The following is a 19,844-nucleotide window of genomic DNA, read 5'->3' on the forward strand; positions in this document are numbered from 1 at the left end:
CTTCACCTCCCAAAAAATGGAATAAAAAGAGATCAAAAAGTCGCATGTACCTAAAAATGGTACTGATCGAAACTACAGTTCGTTACGCAAAAAATAAGTCCTCGCACGGCTTTATTGATTGAAAAATAAAAACGTTATGGCTCTTAGAATAAGGTAACACAAAAAGTGAATGATTGTTTACAAAACGTATTTTATTGTGCAAACGCCATAAGACATAAAAAAAAACTATAAACATCTGGTATCGCCGTGATCGTATCGCCCCGCAGAATAAAGTTAATATATCATTTATAGCGCACGGTGAACGCTGTAAAAAAAAAAGTATACAAAAACAATAGTAGAATTGCTGTTTATTAGTCACCACACCACCTAAAAATGGAATAAAAACTGATCAAAAAGCCGCATGCACCCCAAGAAAACTACAATGCATTCCTCAAGGGGTCTAGTTTCCAAATTGGGGTCACTTTTGGGGGGTTTCCAATGTTTTGGCACCACAAGACCTCTTCAAACCGGACATGGTGCCTAATAAAAAAGAGGGCTCAAAATCCGCTAGGTGCTCCTTTGCTTCGGAGGCCGGTGCTTCAGTCCATCACCGCCCAAGGGCCACACGTGGGATATTTCTCTAAACTGCAGAATCTGGGCAAGAAGTAAAGAGTTGCGTTTCTCTGATAAATCCTTTTGTGTTATAAAAAAAATGGTATAAAAAGAGTAAATTTCACCTCTACTTTCCTCTAAATTTCTGTGAAACACCTAAAGGGTTCATAAACTTTCTAAATGCTATTGTGAATACTTTGAGGGGTCTAGTTTCTAAAATGGGGTGTTTGATAGGGGTTTCTAATATATGGGCCCCTCAAAGCAACTTCAGAAATGAACTGGAACCTAAAAAAATAAATAAATGAGGCAATACTTCGCTTCTTACATTATACTGATAATGAGCCGTGCCCACTCCGAGATGACCCCAGTTTTGACCGTTTGTATAAACGGAGACCCCTATTAGACCGTTCCAGTGCCCGGTTTTCCCAAGCATACACCCCCGAGAAGTGTTTTTCTATTGATGAGTCCCTGGTACATTTTAAAGGGAGGGTTCAATTCCGCCAGTACCTGCCAGGTAAGAGGGCAAGGTATGGCGTGAAGATGTATAAGCTGTGAGAGTGCATCAGGGTATACATACAGGTTTAGGATATATGAAGGAAAGGCCACCCCCAAACCAGACTGCATCCTGGACTACAATAGGTACATGGGAGGGATGGACTTGTCAAATCAAGTCCTGAAGCCCTACAGTGCCATGCGGTGTAGTATAAGAAGCTGGCCGGGCACATCATACAGATGGCTTTGTACAATGCGTATGTGCTACGTCGATGTGCAGGCCAGAGGGGAACTTTCCTGGAATTTCAAGATCTAATCTTTAGGGACCAGGAAGGGGGGGGCGCATCGTACCAGGGCAACACTTTCCAGGAGAAGGTCCCCAAACCGGTGGAAAGGGAAAGAGTCAAAAGAGGTGCAGAGTCTGCTATAAGAGGGGGATAAGGAAGAACACAATATACCAATGTGACACGTGTCCCGAAAAACCAGGGCTCTGTATAAAAGATTGTTTTAAAATGTATCATACATCCCTTGATTTTCAATTTACCCTGATGCACTCCGCACAGCTTACCCCCCTCATCTTTCCCTTCTGAGCCCTGCCGTATGCCCAGGCAGCTGATAACAGCCACATGTAGGGTATTGTCGTACCCAGGAGAACCCACATTACAATTTAAGGGGTGTATATCTCCGGTGGCGCATGCTGGGCACACTATATTGGACACTGAAATGGCATATACATATATAAAATTGCAAATCTCACACTGCACCATCTGCTGCGCATTATCTTTTACACAGTACCTGTGGGGTCAAAATGCTCACTACACCTCTAGATGAATGTCTTAAGGGGTGTAGTTTTTAAAATGGGGTCACTTCTCGGGGGTTTCAACTGTACTGGTACCTCAGGGGCTTCTGCACACATGACTTAGCACCAGAAAAGCTCCAGTAGGCCAAATGGTGGTCCTTTCCTTCTGAGCCCTCCCATGGGCCCAAAGGGCAGTTTATCACCACAAATGGGGTATTGCCGCACTAAGGACAAATTGGGCAACAAAATGGGGTATGTTGTTCCTTGTGAAAATAAGAAATTTTGATCAAAAATGACATCTTATTGGAAAAAATATCATTTTTTTCATTTCACAGCCCAATTCAAATAGGTGCTGTGAAAAAACTGTGCGGTAAAAATGATAACAAAAACCATAAATGAATTCCTTGAGGGGTGTAGTTTCCAAAATGGGGTCACTTCTGGTGGGTTTCCATTGCTTTGATACCTCTGGGGCTCTGCAAATGCAACATGGCACCCGAAAACCAATCCAGCAAAATCTGGACTCCAACAAACACATAGCGCTCCTTTCCGTCTGAGCCCTCCCATGGGCCCAAACGGCAGTTTATCACCACAAATGGGGTATTGCCGCACTAAGGACAAATTGGGCAACAAAATGGGGTATGTTGTTCCTTGTGAAAATAAGAAATTTTGATCAAAAATGACATCTTATTGGAAAAAAATATAATTTTTTTCATTTCACAGCCCAATTCAAATAGGTGCTGTGAAAAACCTGTGCGGTCAAAATGATAACAAAAACCATAAATGAATTCCTTGAGGGGTGTAGTTTCCAAAATGGGGTCACTTCTGGTGGGTTTCCATTGCTTTGATACCTCTGGGGCTCTGCAAATGCGACATGGCACCCGAAAACCAATCCAGCAAAATCTGGACTCCAACAAACACATAGCGCTCCTTTCCTTCTGAGCCCTCCCATGGGCCCAAACGGCAGTTTATCACCACAAATGGGGTATTGCCGCACTAAGGACAAATTGGGCAACAAAATGGGGTATGTTGTTCCCTGTGAAAATAAGAAAATTTGATCAAAAATGACATTTTATTGGAAAAAATATCATTTTTTTCATTTCCCAGCCCAATTCAAATAGGTGCTGTGAAAAAACTGTGCGGTCAAAATGATAACAAAAACCATAAATGAATTCCTTGAGGGGTGTAATTTCCAAAATGGGGTCACTTCTGGTGGGTTTCCATTGTTTTGATACCTCAACGCCTCTTCAAACCTGGCATGCTGCCTAAAATATATTCTAATAAAAAAGAGGCCTCAAAATGCACTAGGTGCTTCTTTGCTTCTAGGGCTTGTGTTTTAGTCCACGAGCGCAGTAGGGCCACATGTGGGACATTTCTAAAAACTGCAGAATCTGGACAATACATATTTAGTAGTGTTTCTCTGGTAAAACCTTCTCTGTTACTAAAAAAAAATTGAATAAAATTGAAATTCAGCAGAAAAAATGAAATTTGCAAATTTAATTTCCACTTTGCTTTAATTCCTGTGAAATGCCTGAAGGGTTAAAAAACTTTCTATATGCTGTTTTGAATACTTTGAGGGGTCTAGTTTTTAAAATGGGGTGTTTTATGGGGGTTTCTAATACATAGGCCCCTCAAATCCACTTCAGAACTGAACTGGCACCTTCAAAAAAAGGCTTTTGAAATTTTCTTAAGAATATGAGAAATTGCTGTTTATGTTCTAAGCCTTGTAACGTCCAAGAAAAATAAAATAATGTTCAAAAAACGATGCCAATCTAAAGTAGACATATGGGAAATGTGAACTAGTAACTATTTTGGGTGGTATAACCGTCTGTTTTTCAAGCAGATGCATTTAAATTCTGAAAAATGCTATTTTTTGTAAATTTTCTCTAAATTTTGCAATTTTTCACAAATAAAGACTGAATATATCGACCAAATTTTACCACGAACATGAAGCCCAAAGTGTCACGAGAAAACAATCTCAGAATCGCTTGGATAGGTTTAAGCATTCCGACGTTATTACCACATAAAGTGAAATATGTCAGATTTGAAAAATGGGCTCTGAGCCTTAAGGCCCAAACTAGGCTGCGTCCTTAAGGGGTTAAACAATTAGTGTGTGGGTGATTAAACATTGTTCTAATTTTTTTTTTTTTTTTCACGAGTCAGGAAATATTATAAATTGGATTCTAATTTATAATATTTCCCATTTTTGGTCACTAGATGGAGCCATTCCCAAAATTGCAGCATTGCATGTGGTAAAGCAACCTCATTGCTTTATGCTGCAAAATTGGGTAGAAATCCCTCGCTCTAGTGAGCTCTGAGAATCCCCCCCTCCTTTATCCTGGCTAGTGCCGGGATAAACGAGGGGTTTGAACGGTCTAACCTCCTACACTGTGTGTTGCCCATTTTTGAGCTAACACACAGTGTAGTAGGTTTACATACACTAGTAAACACACACAAACACGAACATACATAGAAATCACTTACCTGCTCCTGCCGCCGCGGCTCCCTCCGGTCCGTCCGCTCCGTCTGCTGCCGCTGCTCCATGTGCACAAGTCTGGAAGCCGCGACAGGAAGTAGTAATCTTACTGTCCGGCCGCGACTTCCGGTCCACAGGAAAATGGCGCCGGACGGCGCGCATTTCAAATTGAACTGTGTGGGAGCGGCGCATGCGCCGTTCACCACACAGCGGCGTACACCATAGTGGATGGGATGGGCCCTGTTCGCAGTCCCTATGGGACTGGGGCTGCCGTATTCCATGTCTGTATGTGTCGTTAATCGACACACACAGAAATGGAAAAAAAATGGCAGCCCCCATAGGGAAGAAAAAGTGTAAAAATAAGAAAAAGTAACACAAACACACAAATAAATACAAACGTTTTCAATAAAGCACTAACATCTTTAACATATTAAAAAACATTTTTTGGTGACACTGTTCCTTTAAATATAATTATAAGCAAAAGCAATAAATGGTTAATACAATGAACGGCTGTGCCTTGCACAACTATACAATACACAATGCTGCAAAGATCAGCTTCATTGCGTGTGTGGCTTTCCCTGTGTGAACCGCACCCTAGAAGCTGGCCTCTCTCACTGAGGATAACGCTCAGTAACCCATACCCTACCGACTTATGTTTTACCTCAGATTGGAAGAGACTGTTAGATAATGGTCAAGCAGGTGTCCTCAATATTCTCTTCAAGAAGAGCGATTCACTGAAATCTGACATCTCCAGATCAAGGACTAATTATTACCATTCTCCGATCACCCGGGAGTTCTCTATTAACAGGCTGAGTTCTTATGAGAGAGATCTCATTCTCAGAAAAACAAATACATGTCAGAGATGGTTGTGATCGCCAGGATAACCCTGTGGGCGACTCTACCACCAACAACTACACCGCTCCAATGATCGACAAAACGCTTGATAAATTTAACATCAGCACCAAAAGGTTTGCGAATGAAGGCTTTGGCCCCTCGTCAGAGGGTGTATCTCGCAGGTACCCCCATAATGGATTGTCAGAGGGTGAATCACGCAGATATCCCCCCGTAATAGATCCTTTAAGAATAGTTATAGGAATAAGAATCCCTTTGAGCCAAAAATGGATCTTATTGGCTTTGCTAAATCACCAGCAGTGACCCGCATTGCTGATCTTGCGCTCCTTCCTACCATTGTCAACACTGAGAGTATGTCTTCCATCAATCCCAGAATCATAGATTGCACACCTTCCATCAACTACCCTTCTGGAGTACCTGCTAATGCATTCACATCCTCTGAATTAGAAGCTCGTCTCTTGCAATTCCAATCCTCTTTGGAGAATCCTTGCACTCCTATTGTAATATCCCCATCCTCTAATGATTCCATGGTGCGATCAGTACATGATTTATCCCCATCCTCTAATGATTCCATGGTGCGATCAGTACATGATTTATCCCCGTCCTCTAATGATTCCATGGTGCGATCAGTACATGATTTATCCCCGTCCTCTAATGATTCCATGGTGCGATCAGTACATGATTTATCCCCATCCTCTAATGATTCCATGGTGCGATCCGTACATGATTTATCCCCATCCTCTAATGATTCCATGGTGCGATCAGTACATGAGTTATCCCCATCCTCTAATGATTCCATGGTGCGATCAGTACATGATTTATCCCCGTCCTCTAATGATTCCATGGTGCGATCCGTACATGATTTATCCCCGTCCTCTAATGATTCCATGGTGCGATCAGTACATGATTTATCCCCGTCCTCTAATGATTCCATGGTGCGATCAGTACATGAGTTATCCCCATCCTCTAATGATTCCATGGTGCGATCAGTACATGATTTATCCCCATCCTCTAATGATTCCATGGTGCGATCAGTACATGATTTATCCCCGTCCTCTAATGATTCCATGGTGCGATCAGTACATGATTTATCCCCGTCCTCTAATGATTCCATGGTGCGATCAGTACATGATTTATCCCCATCCTCTAATGATTCCATGGTGCGATCCGTACATGATTTATCCCCATCCTCTAATGATTCCATGGTGCGATCAGTACATGAGTTATCCCCATCCTCTAATGATTCCATGGTGCGATCAGTACATGATTTATCCCCGTCCTCTAATGATTCCATGGTGCGATCCGTACATGAGTTATCCCCATCCTCTAATGATTCCATGGTGCGATCAGTACATGATTTATCCCCATCCTCTAATGATTCCATGGTGCGATCCGTACATGATTTATCCCCGTCCTCTAATGATTCCATGGTGCGATCAGTACATGATTTATCCCCGTCCTCTAATGATTCCATGGTGCGATCAGTACATGAGTTATCCCCATCCTCTAATGATTCCATGGTGCGATCCGTACATGATTTATCCCCATCCTCTAATGATTCCATGGTGCGATCAGTACATGATTTATCCCCGTCCTCTAATGATTCCATGGTGCGATCAGTACATGAGTTATCCCCATCCTCTAATGATTCCATGGTGCGATCCGTACATGATTTATCCCCATCCTCTAATGATTCCATGGTGCGATCAGTACATGATTTATCCCCGTCCTCTAATGATTCCATGGTGCGATCAGTACATGATTTATCCCCGTCCTCTAATGATTCCATGGTGCGATCCGTACATGAGTTATCCCCATCCTCTAATGATTCCATGGTGCGATCAGTACATGATTTATCCCCATCCTCTAATGATTCCATGGTGCGATCCGTACATGATTTATCCCCGTCCTCTAATGATTCCATGGTGCGATCAGTACATGATTTATCCCCGTCCTCTAATGATTCCATGGTGCGATCAGTACATGAGTTATCCCCGTCCTCTAATGATTCCATGGTGCGATCCGTACATGATTTATCCCCATCCTCTAATGATTCCATGGTGCGATCAGTACATGATTTATCCCCATCCTCTAATGATTCCATGGTGCGATCAGTACATGATTTATCCCCGTCCTCTAATGATTCCATGGTGCGATCCGTACATGAGTTATCCCCATCCTCTAATGATTCCATGGTGCGATCAGTACATGATTTATCCCCATCCTCTAATGATTCCATGGTGCGATCAGTACATGATTTATCCCCGTCCTCTAATGATTCCATGGTGCGATCAGTACATGATTTATCCCCATCCTCTAATGATTCCATGGTGCGATCAGTACATGATTTATCCCCATCCTCTAATGATTCCATGGTGCGATCCGTACATGATTTATCCCCGTCCTCTAATGATTCCATGGTGCGATCAGTACATGATTTATCCCCGTCCTCTAATGATTCCATGGTGCGATCAGTACATGAGTTATCCCCGTCCTCTAATGATTCCATGGTGCGATCCGTACATGATTTATCCCCATCCTCTAATGATTCCATGGTGCGATCAGTACATGATTTATCCCCGTCCTCTAATGATTCCATGGTGCGATCAGTACATGAGTTATCCCCATCCTCTAATGATTCCATGGTGCGATCCGTACATGATTTATCCCCATCCTCTAATGATTCCATGGTGCGATCAGTACATGATTTATCCCCGTCCTCTAATGATTCCATGGTGCGATCAGTACATGATTTATCCCCGTCCTCTAATGATTCCATGGTGCGATCCGTACATGAGTTATCCCCATCCTCTAATGATTCCATGGTGCGATCAGTACATGAGTTATCCCCATCCTCTAATGATTCCATGGTGCGATCAGTACATGAGTTATCCCCGTCCTCTAATGATTCCATGGTGCGATCCGTACATGATTTATCCCCGTCCTCTAATGATTCCATGGTGCGATCCGTACATGATTTATCCCCGTCCTCTAATGATTCCATGGTGCGATCCGTACATGATTTATCCCCGTCCTCTAATGATTCCATGGTGCGATCAGTACATGATTTATCCCCGTCCTCTAATGATTCCATGGTGCGATCAGTACATGAGTTATCCCCATCCTCTAATGATTCCATGGTGCGATCAGTACATGAGTTATCCCCGTCCTCTAATGATTCCATGGTGCGATCAGTACATGATTTATCCCCGTCCTCTAATGATTCCATGGTGCGATCAGTACATGATTTATCCCCATCCTCTAATGATTCCATGGTGCGATCAGTACATGAGTTATCCCCGTCCTCTAATGATTCCATGGTGCGATCAGTACATGATTTATCCCCGTCCTCTAATGATTCCATGGTGCGATCAGTACATGATTTATCCCCGTCCTCTAATGATTCCATGGTGCGATCAGTACATGATTTATCCCCGTCCTCTAATGATTCCATGGTGCGATCAGTACATGATTTATCCCCATCCTCTAATGATTCCATGGTGCGATCAGTACATGATTTATCCCCATCCTCTAATGATTCCATGGTGCGATCAGTACATGAGTTATCCCCATCCTCTAATGATTCCATGGTGCGATCAGTACATGATTTATCCCCATCTAATGATTCCATGGTGCGATCAGTACATGATTTATCCCCATCCTCTAATGATTCCATGGTGCGATCAGTACATGATTTATCCCCATCCTCTAATGATTCCATGGTGCGATCAGTACATGATTTATCCCCGTCCTCTAATGATTCCATGGTGCGATCAGTACATGATTTATCCCCATCTAATGATTCCATGGTGCGATCAGTACATGATTTATCCCCGTCCTCTAATGATTCCATGGTGCGATCAGTACATGATTTATCCCCGTCCTCTAATGATTCCATGGTGCGATCAGTACATGATTTATCCCCGTCCTCTAATGATTCCATGGTGCGATCAGTACATGATTTATCCCCGTCCTCTAATGATTCCATGGTGCGATCAGTACATGATTTATCCCCATCCTCTAATGATTCCATGGTGCGATCAGTACATGAGTTATCCCCATCCTCTAATGATTCCATGGTGCGATCAGTACATGATTTATCCCCATCCTCTAATGATTCCATGGTGCGATCAGTACATGATTTATCCCCGTCCTCTAATGATTCCATGGTGCGATCAGTACATGATTTATCCCCGTCCTCTAATGATTCCATGGTGCGATCAGTACATGATTTATCCCCGTCCTCTAATGATTCCATGGTGCGATCAGTACATGATTTATCCCCGTCCTCTAATGATTCCATGGTGCGATCAGTACATGATTTATCCCCATCCTCTAATGATTCCATGGTGCGATCAGTACATGATTTATCCCCGTCCTCTAATGATTCCATGGTGCGATCAGTACATGATTTATCCCCATCCTCTAATGATTCCATGGTGCGATCAGTACATGATTTATCCCCGTCCTCTAATGATTCCATGGTGCGATCAGTACACGATTTATCCCCGTCCTCTAATGATTCCATGGTGCGATCAGTACACGAGTTATCCCCGTCCTCTAATGATTCCATGGTGCGATCAGTACATGATTTATCCCCGTCCTCTAATGATTCCATGGTGCGATCCGTACATGAGTTATCCCCGTCCTCTAATGATTCCATGGTGCGATCAGTACATGATTTATCCCCATCTAATGATTCCATGGTGCGATCAGTACATGATTTATCCCCATCCTCTAATGATTCCATGGTGCGATCAGTACATGATTTATCCCCGTCCTCTAATGATTCCATGGTGCGATCAGTACATGAGTTATCCCCGTCCTCTAATGATTCCATGGTGCGATCAGTACATGATTTATCCCCGTCCTCTAATGATTCCATGGTGCGATCAGTACATGAGTTATCCCCGTCCTCTAATGATTCCATGGTGCGATCAGTACATGATTTATCCCCGTCCTCTAATGATTCCATGGTGCGATCAGTACATGAGTTATCCCCGTCCTCTAATGATTCCATGGTGCGATCAGTACATGATTTATCCCCGTCCTCTAATGATTCCATGGTGCGATCAGTACATGATTTATCCCCGTCCTCTAATGATTCCATGGTGCGATCAGTACATGATTTATCCCCGTCCTCTAATGATTCCATGGTGCGATCAGTACATGAGTTATCCCCGTCCTCTAATGATTCCATGGTGCGATCAGTACATGATTTATCCCCGTCCTCTAATGATTCCATGGTGCGATCAGTACATGATTTATCCCCGTCCTCTAATGATTCCATGGTGCGATCAGTACATGATTTATCCCCGTCCTCTAATGATTCCATGGTGCGATCCGTACATGAGTTATCCCCATCCTCTAATGATTCCATGGTGCGATCAGTACATGAGTTATCCCCATCCTCTAATGATTCCATGGTGCGATCAGTACATGAGTTATCCCCATCCTCTAATGATTCCATGGTGCGATCAGTACATGAGTTATCCCCATCCTCTAATGATTCCATGGTGCGATCAGTACATGAGTTATCCCCGTCCTCTAATGATTCCATGGTGCGATCAGTACATGATTTATCCCCATCTAATGATTCCATGGTGCGATCAGTACATGATTTATCCCCGTCCTCTAATGATTCCATGGTGCGATCAGTACATGATTTATCCCCGTCCTCTAATGATTCCATGGTGCGATCAGTACATGATTTATCCCCGTCCTCTAATGATTCCATGGTGCGATCAGTACATGATTTATCCCCATCCTCTAATGATTCCATGGTGCGATCAGTACATGAGTTATCCCCATCCTCTAATGATTCCATGGTGCGATCAGTACATGAGTTATCCCCATCCTCTAATGATTCCATGGTGCGATCAGTACATGAGTTATCCCCATCCTCTAATGATTCCATGGTGCGATCAGTACATGAGTTATCCCCATCCTCTAATGATTCCATGGTGCGATCAGTACATGAGTTATCCCCGTCCTCTAATGATTCCATGGTGCGATCCGTACATGATTTATCCCCGTCCTCTAATGATTCCATGGTGCGATCCGTACATGATTTATCCCCGTCCTCTAATGATTCCATGGTGCGATCCGTACATGATTTATCCCCGTCCTCTAATGATTCCATGGTGCGATCAGTACATGATTTATCCCCGTCCTCTAATGATTCCATGGTGCGATCAGTACATGAGTTATCCCCGTCCTCTAATGATTCCATGGTGCGATCAGTACATGAGTTATCCCCGTCCTCTAATGATTCCATGGTGCGATCAGTACATGATTTATCCCCGTCCTCTAATGATTCCATGGTGCGATCAGTACATGATTTATCCCCATCCTCTAATGATTCCATGGTGCGATCAGTACATGAGTTATCCCCGTCCTCTAATGATTCCATGGTGCGATCAGTACATGATTTATCCCCGTCCTCTAATGATTCCATGGTGCGATCAGTACATGATTTATCCCCATCTAATGATTCCATGGTGCGATCAGTACATGATTTATCCCCGTCCTCTAATGATTCCATGGTGCGATCAGTACATGATTTATCCCCGTCCTCTAATGATTCCATGGTGCGATCAGTACATGATTTATCCCCGTCCTCTAATGATTCCATGGTGCGATCAGTACATGATTTATCCCCATCCTCTAATGATTCCATGGTGCGATCAGTACATGAGTTATCCCCATCCTCTAATGATTCCATGGTGCGATCAGTACATGATTTATCCCCATCTAATGATTCCATGGTGCGATCAGTACATGATTTATCCCCATCCTCTAATGATTCCATGGTGCGATCAGTACATGATTTATCCCCATCCTCTAATGATTCCATGGTGCGATCAGTACATGATTTATCCCCGTCCTCTAATGATTCCATGGTGCGATCAGTACATGATTTATCCCCATCTAATGATTCCATGGTGCGATCAGTACATGATTTATCCCCGTCCTCTAATGATTCCATGGTGCGATCAGTACATGATTTATCCCCGTCCTCTAATGATTCCATGGTGCGATCAGTACATGATTTATCCCCGTCCTCTAATGATTCCATGGTGCGATCAGTACATGATTTATCCCCATCCTCTAATGATTCCATGGTGCGATCAGTACATGATTTATCCCCATCCTCTAATGATTCCATGGTGCGATCAGTACATGATTTATCCCCGTCCTCTAATGATTCCATGGTGCGATCAGTACATGATTTATCCCCGTCCTCTAATGATTCCATGGTGCGATCAGTACATGATTTATCCCCGTCCTCTAATGATTCCATGGTGCGATCAGTACATGATTTATCCCCGTCCTCTAATGATTCCATGGTGCGATCAGTACATGATTTATCCCCATCCTCTAATGATTCCATGGTGCGATCAGTACATGATTTATCCCCGTCCTCTAATGATTCCATGGTGCGATCAGTACATGATTTATCCCCATCCTCTAATGATTCCATGGTGCGATCAGTACATGATTTATCCCCGTCCTCTAATGATTCCATGGTGCGATCAGTACACGATTTATCCCCGTCCTCTAATGATTCCATGGTGCGATCAGTACACGAGTTATCCCCGTCCTCTAATGATTCCATGGTGCGATCAGTACATGATTTATCCCCGTCCTCTAATGATTCCATGGTGCGATCAGTACATGAGTTATCCCCGTCCTCTAATGATTCCATGGTGCGATCAGTACATGATTTATCCCCATCTAATGATTCCATGGTGCGATCAGTACATGATTTATCCCCATCCTCTAATGATTCCATGGTGCGATCAGTACATGATTTATCCCCGTCCTCTAATGATTCCATGGTGCGATCAGTACATGAGTTATCCCCGTCCTCTAATGATTCCATGGTGCGATCAGTACATGATTTATCCCCGTCCTCTAATGATTCCATGGTGCGATCAGTACATGAGTTATCCCCGTCCTCTAATGATTCCATGGTGCGATCAGTACATGATTTATCCCCATCCTCTAATGATTCCATGGTGCGATCAGTACATGAGTTATCCCCGTCCTCTAATGATTCCATGGTGCGATCAGTACATGATTTATCCCCGTCCTCTAATGATTCCATGGTGCGATCAGTACATGATTTATCCCCGTCCTCTAATGATTCCATGGTGCGATCAGTACATGATTTATCCCCGTCCTCTAATGATTCCATGGTGCGATCAGTACATGAGTTATCCCCGTCCTCTAATGATTCCATGGTGCGATCAGTACATGATTTATCCCCGTCCTCTAATGATTCCATGGTGCGATCAGTACATGATTTATCCCCATCCTCTAATGATTCCATGGTGCGATCAGTACATGAGTTATCCCCATCCTCTAATGATTCCATGGTGCGATCAGTACATGATTTATCCCCGTCCTCTAATGATTCCATGGTGCGATCAGTACATGATTTATCCCCATCCTCTCATGACACCGCAGTTAACTTCTCTTCCCACTAATATAGAAGGGGCTCATGCTACATCACCCCCAACGATGTATCCTATGGTACTTCTGATCCCCCCTCTTTTAGCCCCACCTCTTTTTTAGGACTTCCCTCCCAACTAACCATGCCACCTGCCACGCCTACCATCAACAGCGACGATCACCTTGTAACACACCTTTTACCATCACTCATTTTTTCCCACTGGTACAAAATATTTCAACCAAAAGAAAACTAGATACAGAGGAAGAAGAGGAGGTCGCAAACGTAACAAAACGACCCCTCTCTACCAATCTAAAGAAGTATCGGACCAACCACTAAAAATGAAACTGTTCAATCTATCCTCCTATATCTTCAACACATGAGATTAGTTGCTGAGTAAGGGCCTCTCTTTCTGTCCTGTCACGTCACCTAATACCTTTGATCTTTTCATGGACCTTAACAGGTTCGTCCGGAAATTAACCCTTACTAGACATTTCTCTCTTTCCAAAATGGTCCCAACACATGCAACACCTGCCCCTGCGCCGGAACCTATTGTACAAGACCTTGTCCCATCAATAATTACTGCGGATTTAAATCTTGCTTTTATCCCTTGCACCATCAGGGTTCCTTATTGGAAACTTTCTCTATTTTAGTAGGGAATGAATTTAGATCCTTGGATAAACTGATATATAAATCTGACAATCTCACTCATCAGGAGAGACATTCCCTTAGGGCACTGGCAAGGAATGACAATATTGTGATTCGTTCAGCCGATAAAGGAGGAGGCATTGTAATTATGGAAAGGGATCAATATTTGGGAGAGACCTACAGGATCCTTGATGACAGGAATTTCTATATACAATTGGCAGTGAATCCTCTACCTGAACACACATTCAAATATGGCAATCTTATTGAAACGGCGTTCCGAGAGGGCATTATTACCAAAAAAGAAAAGGGTTTCCCAATATGCCATTTATGTACCACCTTCCTAAAGTGCATAAGTCCATCACGAATCCCCCCGGACGCGCTATAATTCCTGGAATCGGGTCCTTGACCAGTAATCTCTCATTTCGTTGATCTTCAGCCTTTAGTGGTTGGCTTACCATCATACCTCAAGGATTCTACGCAGGTGATTAGGGAGCTCCACGCAATCAATGCATCCCATTCATTTCCTCACTGCAGATGTCACGGCCCTGTATAGTAATATCCCTCATTCCAAAGGCCTTGAGGTCATAGAGTCTGTATTAACCACTAAAACCTGCAGGCCCGATGGTCAGATTCAATTTATTACCAAATGTGTCCATTTTATTCCCAACCACAACTCTTTTAGTTTTGATTAAAAAAAATGTAACCAAATTAAGGGGTGCGCTATGGGTTCTAGGTTTGCACCCTCATATGCCAACCTCTATATGGGAAACTTTGAAGACCTTTATATCTACCATGATCACCCTCTTATTCTTCAAGCGCCACATTGATGATCTCCTCTTCATTTGGATGGGCAATGAGGCTGAGGCTGCATCTTTTACTGATCTTCTTAATCAGAACAGTTTTGGGTTCTCTTTTACACACTTTTTCTACCACGTCCATTCATTTTTTAGATCTGACTATCGCTTTTGACATTACCCCTAATAAATTCATTACAAAGACCCATTTTAAATCTGTGGATGTCAATAGCTGCATCAATGTTAATAGTGCCCACTATCCTCCATGGGTAAAAATGTCCCCTGCGGTTAGGAAAAATTGCACGACCAATATGGATTTTCATAGGGAATGTAATATACTAGAAAAAAGATTTAAGGAGAAGAATTTCCCATCGAACTTTATAAAAGGAGCTCGTTGTAAAGCTGCGCTATTAACCCAAGCATCGTGCATTGAGGAAAAGAGACAAGAAAGTTATCCACAACTTCAGTCATCATTTCATCACCACATTCAATAGTGGAAACAAAAGAATCAGGGAAATTCTGGAGAGACATCGGCACATCCTGACCAGTGATCCCCACCTAAAGGCAGCGCTACCAGAGAGACCTATTGTCACCTTCAGACGCTCCAAATCCCTCAAACATTCTGGCCCGGAGTAGACTGAGAAACCCTCCAGCTGCCAGCTCGACTCTGCTCCCTAAAACATTGGGCTCTTTCAAATGTGGCCACCAGCGTTGTATGTGCTGTACTAATATTACCCATAAAGCCACGCTGTATACAGCCACAGTGACTGAGGAATCCTCCAAGATTAGGAGCTCCCACAATTCAGGAAACTCCTATGTAATTTATATGCTGGAATGTCTCTGCCATCTACAGTATATCGGCCGCACAACACAATGCCTACGAACAAGAGTCAACCGCCATAGGTTCAATGTAACTACGGGCTTCATGAGTCGCTTTGCCTCCCGTCGTCACTTTGCCTCCCGTCGTCACTTTGCCTCCCGTCGTCACTTTGCCTCCCGTCGCTTTGCCTCCCGTCGCTTTGTCTCCCGTCGCTTTGCCTCCCGTCGCTTTGTCTCCCGTCACTTTGCCTCCCGTCGTCACTTTGCCTCCCGTCGTCACTTTGCCTCCCGTCGTCACTTTGCCTCCCGTCACTTTGTCTCCCGTCGCTTTGTCTCCCGTCACTTTGCCTCCCGTCGCTTTGTCTCCCGTCACTTTGCCTCCCGTCGTCACTTTGCCTCCCGTCGCTTCGCCTCCACACATAGCAGCCTTTTCAATAAAATATTGATTACACCGATTGAACAGATCCCACTGAATGTTGCCAATAGATTTAAAGGAACAGTGTCACCAAATTATTTTTTTTTTATATCAGTTTTATGTTAGGGTTTTATTAAAAACGTTTGTATTAATTTGTGTTCCTTTTTTTTATTTTTACACTTTTTCTTCCCTATGGAGCTGCCATTTTTTTTTCCATTTCTGTGTGTGTCGATTAACGACACATACAGACATGGAATACGGCAGCTCCAGTCCCATAGTGACTGCGAACGGGGCCCGTTCCATCTACTAACATGTACGCCGTCTGTGTGGGAACTGCGCATGCGCCGCTCCCACACAGTCCAATTTGAAATGTGCGCCGTCCGGTCGCGGCTTCCGGACTTGTGCACATGGAGCAGCGGCAGCAGACGGAGCGGAGGGACCGGCGGCGACTGGAGCGATGTTTGTTCGTGTTTGTGTGTGATTACTGCTATGTAAACCTTCTACACTGTGTGTTAGCTCAAAACATGGCGACACACAGTGTAGGAGGTTACACCGTTCAAACCCCTCGTTACTCCCGGCACTAGCCAGGATAAAGGAGGGGGGGATCCTGAGAGCTCACTAGAGCGAGGGCTTTTTACCCAATTTTGCAGCATAAAGCAATGAGGTTGCTTTACCACACGCCAATGCTGCAATTTTGGGAATGGCTCCATCTAGTGACAAAAAATGGGAAATAATAATAAATTAGAATCCAATTTATAATATTTCCGGACGAGTGAAAAAAATAAAAAAAATTAGAACAATGTTTAATCACCCACACACTAATTGTTTTTTTTTTTTTAGTTAAACATGTTTTGCTGGCGACACATTCCCTTTAACAAGCTCAAGCAAGGTGAAAATGATTGGATTTTTAAATTGAGGACCCTCCAACCCTACGGTGTGAATGATCTCTCTGGATCCTGACTGCGGGCTGTCACCTACGCATCATGTCTTCTCTTATCTTCTTTTATTGATCATCCCATAGGAATATTCCGTGCTCCTCAGTTGGGTACATTTACCCCTCCATTTGCTATAGGTTTGGCGTCCGTAGCTCCCGGTCTGCCTTGTAATTCGTTGTGTTCAGATTTTCCGTCTTTTCGCTACTTCCATAAGATGATCATCATTGTACCATTTGCGTGTTTTTTATCTGATGTCATTGTATCATTCCTGCATCCACCTTTTACATATCATTTGTAATATTTTGTTTCTTTTTTCCTCATCTTGTCTTGTTGTTTGATGGTAACACGGACATCTCCAGTTCTGACTCGCCCGCTGCTGGTTTATCTGATCGCCCGCTGCTTGTACTAATATAAATCTATTGTTATAATGTGACTTCCACCATCAGGTTTAGCTCCAGCGATCTCCTTCTGATTAGCATCTAAGGGTATGTTCACACGGCCTATTTACGGACGTAAATCGGGCGTTTTTGCCCCGAATTACGCCCGAAAATAGCGCCTCAATAGCGCTGACAAACATCTGCCCATTGAAAGCAATGGGCAGACGTTTGTCTGTTCACACGAGGCGTATATTTACATGTTGCTGTCAAATGACGGCGCGTAAATAGACGCCCGCGTCAAAGAAGTGACCTGTCACTTCTTTGGCCGTATTTGGAGCCGTTATTCATTGACTCCAATGAATAGCAGCGCTAATTACGGCCGTAATGGACGCGGCGTTCAAGCGCCTGCACATGCCGGTACGGCTGAAATTACGGGGATGTTTTCAGGCTGAAACATCCCCGTAATTTCAGCCGTTACGGACCCCCGCCGTGTGAACATACCCTAAATGTACGGTCTCCGTTTTAGCATCCACATGGCTGTTTCTATGTATATAGATCCACTCTGGCTGTATTCTTACATAGATCTTCGGGTCCTCTCGGGGTTCTGATGGATGCTGTGACGACATACTAGTGGATTTTCAGTATTTCGCACCCTTTGTACGTGTCATACACCGTGTTGCTTTTATTCGTAATGTTTTTCATTGTGTCATCTTTGCAGCATTGTGTATTGTATAGTTGTGCAAGGCACAGCCGTTCATTCTATTAACCATTTATTGCTTCTGCTTATAGTTCTACTTAATTTCAAACCTTGACCTGTGACGTCATTTCAGCACTTTGACCCCGGTCACATTGGCGGGTTTTTCTAGTTTCATGGCCTGATGAAGATGCCGGTGCGGCATTGAAACGCGTAGCCCCTTGTTCTATAAATCTTTTCACGCACCCTGTTTTTGACGTGATTCACCTCGCGGATGCTTTATGTGCAGCAGCGCCCCTGGAGACTCTTTTTTTCTTGCACATCCAGCACATTCTCTGTGGATTTCCCTGGAGGTCCTGAGTCCTGGCGGCAGCAATTGTTCTTTCATTGTCTATTATCCTCTTCTATAACTCTATATTGCACCACATCTGGGTAACCTGCACTATGTGGCGCTGTGTTTTCTGTTTCCTATAGGTACAATACTGGACATTGTCATCTGCAGAAATATGATGATGATTCTGTGATTATGGGGGCGGTAAAGGGGGGCTGTGATAAAGAATACAGGGGTGCAATGGAGAGTACAGGGGGGCGATGGAGAGTACAGGGGGGCGATGGAGAGTACAGGGGGGCGATGGAGAATACAGGGGGGCGATGGAGAATACAGGGGGGCGATGGAGAGTACAGGGGGGCGATGGAGAATACAGGGGTGCGATGGAGAATACGGGGTTGCGATGGAGAGTACGGGGGATGCGATGGAGAGTACAGGGGATGCGATGGAGAGTACAGGGGTGCGATGGAGGATACAGGGGTGCGATGGAGAATACAGGGGTGCGATGGAGAATACAGGGTTGCGATGGAGAGTACGGGGGGGCGATGGAGAGTACGGGGGGGCGATGGAGAGTACGGGGGATGCGATGGAGAGTACGGGGGATGCGATGGAGAGTACGGGGGTGCGATGGAGAATACAGGGGTGCGATGGAGAATACAGGGTTGCGATGGAGAGTACGGGGGGGCGATGGAGAGTACGGGGGGGCGATGGAGAGTACGGGGGATGCGATGGAGAGTACGGGGGATGCGATGGAGAGTACGGGGGTGCGATGGAGAGTACGGGGGAGCGATGGAGAGTACGGGGGATGCGATGGAGAGTACGGGGGATGCGATGGAGAGTACGGGGGATGCGATGGAGAGTACGGGGGATGCGATGGAGAGTACGGGGGATGCGATGGAGAGTACGGGGGATGCGATGGAGAGTACGGAGGATGCGATGGAGAGTACGGGGGATGTGATGTCTGAATCTGTTAAATGGAGTGCAGATAATGGGTTGGAATTAAATATTGGGAAAACACAAGAAATGATTATTGATTTACGCAGGATAACGAGACCGCGGCGCCGGCGTCTGTTCTGAATCGGGAGGTGGAGAGAGTCGGATCCTACAAATATTCAGACCAGAATTTGGATGGAGAACACAGAACAGGGAACGAGCCGGTTGTTTGTTGTGTA

General features: G+C 44.3%; 1 protein-coding gene across 1 annotated transcript in view; it reads right to left on the minus strand.

Moving 5' to 3' along the window:
• Nucleotides 1–19,844, minus strand: part of LOC142731721 (uncharacterized) — a 43,757-nt gene that overhangs the window by 15,961 nt on the left and 7,952 nt on the right. The window lies entirely within an intron of this gene.

Source organism: Rhinoderma darwinii, unplaced genomic scaffold, assembly GCF_050947455.1.
Source record: "Rhinoderma darwinii isolate aRhiDar2 unplaced genomic scaffold, aRhiDar2.hap1 Scaffold_862, whole genome shotgun sequence".
NCBI lineage: Eukaryota > Metazoa > Chordata > Amphibia > Anura > Rhinodermatidae > Rhinoderma > Rhinoderma darwinii.